This window comes from Engraulis encrasicolus, chromosome 17 (genome assembly GCF_034702125.1).
Source record: "Engraulis encrasicolus isolate BLACKSEA-1 chromosome 17, IST_EnEncr_1.0, whole genome shotgun sequence".
NCBI classification, from domain to species: domain Eukaryota; kingdom Metazoa; phylum Chordata; class Actinopteri; order Clupeiformes; family Engraulidae; genus Engraulis; species Engraulis encrasicolus.
Genome location: NC_085873.1, coordinates 6502579 through 6510349, shown reverse-complemented (window position 1 = coordinate 6510349; position 7771 = coordinate 6502579). Strand labels below are relative to the sequence as shown.

At 45.1% G+C, this 7771-nt stretch overlaps 1 protein-coding gene across 2 annotated transcripts in view; it reads right to left on the bottom strand.

Annotated features, from left to right (window-relative positions):
* The window catches only part of prr15lb (proline rich 15 like b), a 10175-nt gene extending 6220 nt beyond the window's left edge, over window positions 1-3955 (bottom strand). Inside the window, exons 1-2 of one of the 2 annotated variants that reach the window (XM_063221105.1) lie at window positions 3515-3955; window positions 1229-1295 (exon numbers count right to left, since the gene is read on the bottom strand). The gene's annotated coding sequence lies outside the window, so the exon portion shown is untranslated. The remainder of the gene's footprint in view (window positions 1-1228; window positions 1296-3514) is intronic. The other variant, XM_063221104.1, reaches the window with a different exon arrangement.
* Window positions 3956-7771: the final 3816 nt, after the last annotated feature.

Sequence of the window (7771 nt, the reverse complement as noted above, 5' to 3'; positions counted from 1 at the left end):
ATGAAACAAACTGCATAATCCAAAACACAATAATACTAATACTTAATACTAATCCTCTCGACTTCTCTTATGTCATAATTACCACACTGAAGCCACAGCTATGCTTAAGTGGACCAGGTTGTGACTGGACTGGAACTGGATATCACAAGAGGTGCATTTAGGCCATCAGATCCGTGCAAGTAATGCCCGTACCTAAATCTAGAACTGGCTGGCGTGCTCATAGCCAGGCTGTGCCCTCCTAGTGACGCCACACCTTCAGCGTTGCTTCTAGTCAGGCCAAGGATAATACAAACATGATTCTGAGCTCCCGAAAAAACAGGAACTCCAAGGGAGGTGGGTCAACCACACAGTTTGGGAAATGTTAATTGTCATGCTCTTGGTCAGACCAAGTCTCGAAGAGATCTGAAAGTCGATGATAATCAGGCTAGCATGTTCATGCCTCAGGCCTCAGGCCTTTATGCTCAGCGGCCCCCCTGTAGTACCTCCACAACCCCTATAGGAGTCCTCAACCCCCAGTTTGGGGACCACTGGGTTTAGTCCTCAGCTGACTCAACAGACACCAACTCTACTGTATCCCTATTGAGACCTGATCACTCTCGTAGCAAAGCTGAACCAGAACTTGAATAAAAATCTCATGACTTACAGTAGGACCTATACTTAGCGATATGTAGCCTATAGAACATGAAAGCGCCATATCAGTTTTGGACACAAACATTAGTTTACAATTGAGGGCAGAGAAATTTAATCATCTAGGCCTATTTGTCATTAGCTGGAAGAAGTTTCAGAATTTTTACAAGGTCAATTTCCTTCCCCTGATGAGCAGTGATTGATCATTGAGCGTTGTGAACATGTTTTGATGAATTAACGCCAACACAGTAGTAGGAGCACTGGACACACATCCTTTGATGTCGGCCTTTGCTGTAGCTCAACGCTGATGCCAGTTGCACCACGGCCATATCTCACTTCAAAGCTTACTGTGTAGCACCTAAGGAGGGTCATGTTTGTTTCCGTTTCAAAATCTTGGCAAAGCTAAGAAAATAAAAAGTTGTGTCGAAACAGCCCTTTCCTGCCGATGCTTAATCATTTACCTCCTCGTTCTGCATGCGTTTTGTCTGGGTGAGCAAGCAAAAGTGCCTGAAAGATCACAAGGAAGCTACACTACACTGACTGTGTGGGGGCGAAGAAGAAGAAGAGAGGGAACAAAAAGAAACAAGCAGTAATCACTAACCAAGTTCAAAAAGCTTTCTGCGATACAATGTTTGACCAAGGCGGAGGAAGGTGGCCCCAAGGTTAGACTGAAGGGGACACACACACACACACACACACACACACACACACACACACACACACACACACACACACACACACACACACACACACACACACACACACACACACACACACACACACACAGACACACACGCACGCACGCACGCACGCACGCACGCACGCACGCACACACACACACACACACACACACGTGCGCGCACACACATGGACAAGATGTTTGGGCCTTAGCCAGGTTGTTCTCCAGTTACCTTACCTTCGAGAACTTCAAGAGCTCTATTGTAATTTAACCATAGAGGTTAATTCAATTACAAAAAGTATAGGCTAATTATTCACATATAGGCTATGCAAAATCAATTAGAAAACGTGACCTGCTACACAAAGCTGCAGGGTGAACATGTCAAACTGTCCATTGCAGACTTTGCCTATAGTGGTTAAGGTACATGGGCTTCAGATCACAGGGTTGCAGGTTCGAATCCCAGTATCCCACCCTTCCACTACACTCCATGGCTGAGGTGTCCTTGAGCAAGGCACCTAACCCCTACTGCTCCAGGGACTGTAACCAATACTCTGTAAATAACTAAGTTGCTTTGGATAAAAGCATGAGCTACTGTAAACGTAATGTAATGTAATGTCCATTGAGGTGTTCTGTTACTATGGGCTGCTTCAAGATGAGATGTGGTGGTCCTTAACATAGCCTAAACTCGAACCCAGTCCTAACCTCAATCCCATTCAGCGGCTATTGTAATGCCTTGGGTGCTCCGAGTACCTCATATTGACATGACACCTGTGTGACAAAGGAACAAATAGTGTTGCCACCTGCCTCGGTTTTACCTGATTGTCCAAGTTTTTAATGGTCTGTCCCAGGTAAAATATAGGCTTACATTTGCCCTGGACACCAAATGAAGAGTGCCATTGTTTACGAGAAAAAGTGAACTGGTTTGGAAAAACATAGTTTTTTTTGTCAGACAAGGTGGCAACCAGCAAAGAGAATACTGAACTGCAGGGTCCGATAGGCCCTATTGTTAATTGTTTGTTTGTTTATTATTATTTTTTTAGGGACTGGCCCACAGTGTAGATGGGGTGACCCAGTGGTCCATCTTAGGCAATTGATTGATTGGTCAAACAGGAGGATGTTGTGCGAAAACATCTTGTATGTGTGAGTGGCCAATTTATGCCAAAAATGTTTTCTTGGTCCCAATCAGCTCTGTACAACTGTCCCATTGTACCCAGGTTTACACTTACTTAACTTACTTTCTTAATTACCTACTTAAGTACATAGCCTACTCATTAACTCTGATCCGTTATAACAGGGTTTCCCTACTTTGTCACAATCTGGGATCAAACACGAGGTCATCGTAGTAATTATGTAAAGCCAAACCAAGCGTATTAATCCAAAACAAGCTAATCTATCCAGGAATTGCAGAGTAAAAAAAATGTTTTACAGTCTTATGTCATATCCCAGGGAAAGGTGATAGCTTAAATATAAAATTATACTTCTACACACCCTTTTTGCGATTCATGCTATTCAAATATTAAAGCGTCATTACTAGTGTTCACTCATAAAATCAAGTTTACTTTAAAACCCATTCTGAAAATTTGGTTTAGATAAACTGTTCTCGACACATGTTGTTTTCTTTGTTCTGAAAGAATTTGGTTAATGTTCTGAAAGATCTTCAGTTAAGTAAAAGTAATTTCATCAGCACCACTTCTATAATTTCACAAGGAACACGATCAGTACAATGCAACACTTCCTATAGATGTATTCCACAAAGTCAGAAGATCCTGCATACTCTATGTGGAAGTACTGTGAAGTGGGTACAGTTACTTGTCACCAGGGCAATCCTCCTCTATGGAACAGCTTTAAAACATGATATGCCTTCTAATGTATCATAAAGGAACTGTCCTCTTACCTTTTAGGTACAAAAACGCTGACCAAGATTGTTTTTTACCTAAAGGTAAGTTACATCTTTATGTCACATAGTTGTATATGTACATGGCAGGAGGTCAGTACGCTGTCCTGTTACCTTTTAGGTACAAAACCGCTGACCGAGATAGTTTTGTGTAAGGTATAAGTTACATCTTTATGTCTTTACATTTAGTTGTAGGTATGGCAGGCGGTCAGTACGTAGTTCCTGACAGCTAGTTGGGAATCCCCTGATGTTTCCACGAGAGAGTCACTGTAACAGTAACCTGACCAGAACAGAAACCATACGTTAGATCTCACCTGAATAATGAATAGGAAGTTCTGCTGTCCGGCTACGCTCCGTGTCCCCTCCTCAGATGTAGCAGCGTCCCAGGGGTGTCCCAGCAATGTCAGGTGTCAGCCGTCTATACAACTCAACAGGTGCCTGTGTCTGTTGCAAATCATGTTGCTTGGTGGATGCGGTTTACTCTGCGCGTCCCTTTCTAACTGTTCTACTGTGTACGGGGTATGTGCTGTTGTGTGTGTGCCTAAGCCTCTCCCTTCCTCCCTCACTATGGCTACTGGAGTTGTAAGGTGCAAAGGCACAGGTGCATCTCTTGTTCTCACTTTCTCTCTCTCTCTCTCTCTCTCTCTCTCTCTCTCTCTCTCTCTCTCTCTCTCTCTCTCTCTCTCTCTCTCGTATATCCTCTTCCTCTCTCTCTCTGCCACACATGCACACGCACACACACAGGCTTACACACACACACAGCACTCACTCAGGCCAGAAGCAGTGTGACAGTGGCAGACACACACTGTGTAAATCCCGAGCAAGTGTGACGGCCGGCCCCCTTTGCAACCGGAGTAACATTACAGAGCCATGTGATCAGCAGGGGCAGGGGAGGAGAGGCAGTGTGTGTGTGTGTGTGTGTGTGTGTGTGTGTGCGTATGTGTGTGTAGGAGAGAGGGAGAGAGAGAGAGACATAGACAGAAACAGAGAGAGACAGTGTGTGTGTGCGTGCGTGCATGTGTGTAAGAGAGAGACAGAGACAGACTAAGACAGACAGAGACAGTGCGTCTGTGTGTGTGTGTGTGCGTGCACATGTGCATACATGCGTGCATGTGTAAGAGAGAGACAGAGACAGAGACAGAGACAGAGACAGAGACAGAGACAGAGACAGAGAGACACTGTGTGTGTGTGTGTGTGTGTGTGTGTGTGTGTGTGTGTGTGTGTGTGTGTGTGTGTGTGTGTGTGTGTGTGTGTGTGTGTGTGTGAGTGTGTGCGCGCGCGTGCGTGCGTGCATGCTTGTGTACGTGTGTGCGTGTGTGTGTAAGAGAGAGACAGAGTGTGTGTGTTTGTGTGTGTGTGTGTGTGGCCAAAGGAGGGGAGGGCAGAGAGCTGACTTTCCCAGACAGACTGTTCTTAGCTCCATAACCGCTAATGTTTATTTAACATTTATGCAGGCAGACACAGAGATATCTTAACCTCTGTAAGTCATGAGCGAGTCCGACATGGGCAACGTGGGCTCAAGTCAAGCCCGAGTCCTGTGTTGTTTACACATGTAAGTGCATTGAGTGCGGGTCAATGTCAGACATGAATTTTCTCTTTCGCTGCATGGGAATTCCCGATGTTATGAAAGGGGAAAGCTATTAAACTCTGACTCTTGAGTCTCTGCCAGGCAATCTAGCTTGGCAAAATGGAGGAATCATCATAAGTGGGTTCAAATTCTGGACCAGGATAATCTTTTGTGGAACATTTACTCTTAAAAGTTTCTCTTTTAAGTCATGTATCCTACCTTCTAAGGTGCAATATGGCATCCACTGGAATGTATGCTTTGAATAGGCAAAACTATGATTATAAAATCGAAACTATGATCATAAGGCAGGAGGTATTTTGATCAGTACTGAGTTCATTCCAATGCACCTGCCAGTAGAGATGTGTGAAAAACTCAAAGATCGTGCAAGGAGTGAGTTAGTGAGTGAGGGCATGTAGGGATGTGTGCGTTTATTCAAACAAGTGTATGAGAGAGAGAGAGAGAGAGAGACAGAGAGAGAGAGAGAGAGAGAGAGAGAGAGAGAGAGAGAGAGAGAGAGAGAGAGAGAGAGAGAGAGAGAGATTCTGTGTGTGAGTGGAGTGGTGGGGGGAGAGTATGTTCAAACAAAGGGCTATAGATGCCACCGCAGTTCTACTGTACAGTACTACAAACACAGATGACACTGCAGACGGCCATCCCTAGCCATCAGGATACAGGGACAAACCTTATGATGTGGCTATAGTTCCCACCCACCTGTGGTAGCCTTTCTCTCTGTCTCTCTCTCTCTCTCTCTCAGGTGGGATCGCATGCAGGCGACCCAACTTACCGCTTACTGAAAAACCTCAACTACGTAACTACCATTAACAGATTAAGACTTGGTCATTGGTCCACAACAAGCTTACAATAAACACTCTGAAGAAAGAGTTTTTTACATGCATGCACACACACACACACACACACACACACACACACACACACACACACACACACACACACACACACGCACACGCACACGCACACACACGCATCACAATAGGCCTATATCAAGTCCAAATCATAATACATAAAGACACCGAGAGGAAGCAGGAGGATTGTGGATCCTTTTAACTTGACTGGTGTCACGGATGCATCTCATTAGAGCACTCCCCCAATTGCTTCTGCTGATTGGAATGATGACATCATAGCACTGGGAAACAAGGCGAATGCAACATGCATGGAGCTGTCACACACATACACACACACACACACACACACACACACACACACACACACACACACACACACACACACACACACACACACACACACACACACACACACACACACACACACACACACACACACACACACACACACACGTGCGCGCACACACATGGACAAGATGTCACACAAAATAATAAAACAAAAAACAAACAGGTGAGTGTATCATAAGTAACATCACAAGTAATATAAGCCCACCACAAAACGATATCATCTGTAACTACGTGTACACACAAATGATGTTATCTTTCTTGTTCCAGTATAAGCATAAGACCCCTGCTGAGATAGCGATCAGGGCTGGACTGAGACCAAAGATTGGCCCAGGCATTTCTGGCATAGTCAAGCCACTCCCACAGTCAGATGTGTTTTTTTGTTTATCAATACGGTGTTGTGAGGAGGGGCAAGACACTGGAACTGGAATGTGAGCTCATTTTTTGACTGACAGCGGTTTCCAACAATCAGAGTTTGATTTGTGCGCAACTAGTTTCGTGCAGTCAGGAGAAAATAAAAATGTATAGCCCAGGGGTTCCCAACCTTTTTCATCTTGGGGCCCACTCGAAATTGTGAAAAATGTTCGGGGCCCACCTCTGACCCAATTAAGAATAAAACTCAAATAAATCAACAGCAACACACACCAAAATATGATTATTATTTTTGGAAAATGATTTCAAGGCCCACCAGTGGGCCCCGGCCCATAGGCTGAAAACCACTGGTATAGACCATGTATATAATATGACAGTCCACTGTCTGTATATTAAAGATGCACCAAAGGTTGCAGGTTCGACTCCCAATCCGTCAAGTTGGCGGGGGGAGTAATTAACCAGTGCTCTCCCCCATCCTCCATCCATCTACCGCCATGACTGAGGTACCCTGAGCATGGAACCGTCCTGCTGCACTGCTCCCTTGCACGGGTGAGGCATAAATGTGCAGTGTGCAGGGAGCACTGTGTACTGTGGAGTGCTGTGTCACACAATGACAGGGAGTCGGACTTCCTGCAGTGGGCTGTCACTTCACTTTCACTAAATTGTAGTGGCGACTCTAAGGGAAAAAATAAAAACAAACAACAATAACAAAAACAAAAGCAGTGGCCCTTGAGGACTGTCTGCCCAGCGAGGACTTTGTGTCCTTTACGCCAGATGATCAGTCCAGCCCTGATAGGGATCACCAGGCAGTTTCACACTGTTCAGAGGTCAGCAGGAACAACTGACCTTCCAGGTTTTGCATGTATGGGGGAAATCAGTGACTTTTGTTTCCAACTTCTGGCTGCGATACCATCAGATGGTAAAGCTATAGGAGGGGCAAGCAAGGCTTTTGGCCATGGGCCCAGGGCCCTCCAGTATTGGTGGTGTTGGGGTTCCTCTCTTTACCCTTTGCCCTGGGGCCCTCTGTGCAATTGTGTCACCACTGGATACAATGCAGCCCATTTGAATGCATTCAAATGAACCATGCTGGCTGGACCACAAAAAAAAAAAAAAACATGCCTGGCTGCACTGCTCTGGCCTGCAAAGCAAATGTTCCAGACATTTTTGTTTTCGTATCCAATTCCCTATAAGAGTCTTAAGATTAAAATTTCTGATTAGTCTGCTGAACAAGGTGGGATAGAGAGAAAAAAGAAAAAGGAAAGAAAAGAAAGCAGGAGGGGAGGGAGCGAGAAAGGGGTCCCTCTCAACCTTCAAGAAGCTAGGGAACACTCATCTCTTCCGAGACAGGGGGGAAGAATCCACACCGTTTCCACACAGTTTCTTTCGACAAGAGAATCAATGAATTAGGCTACATTGTTTTGCCA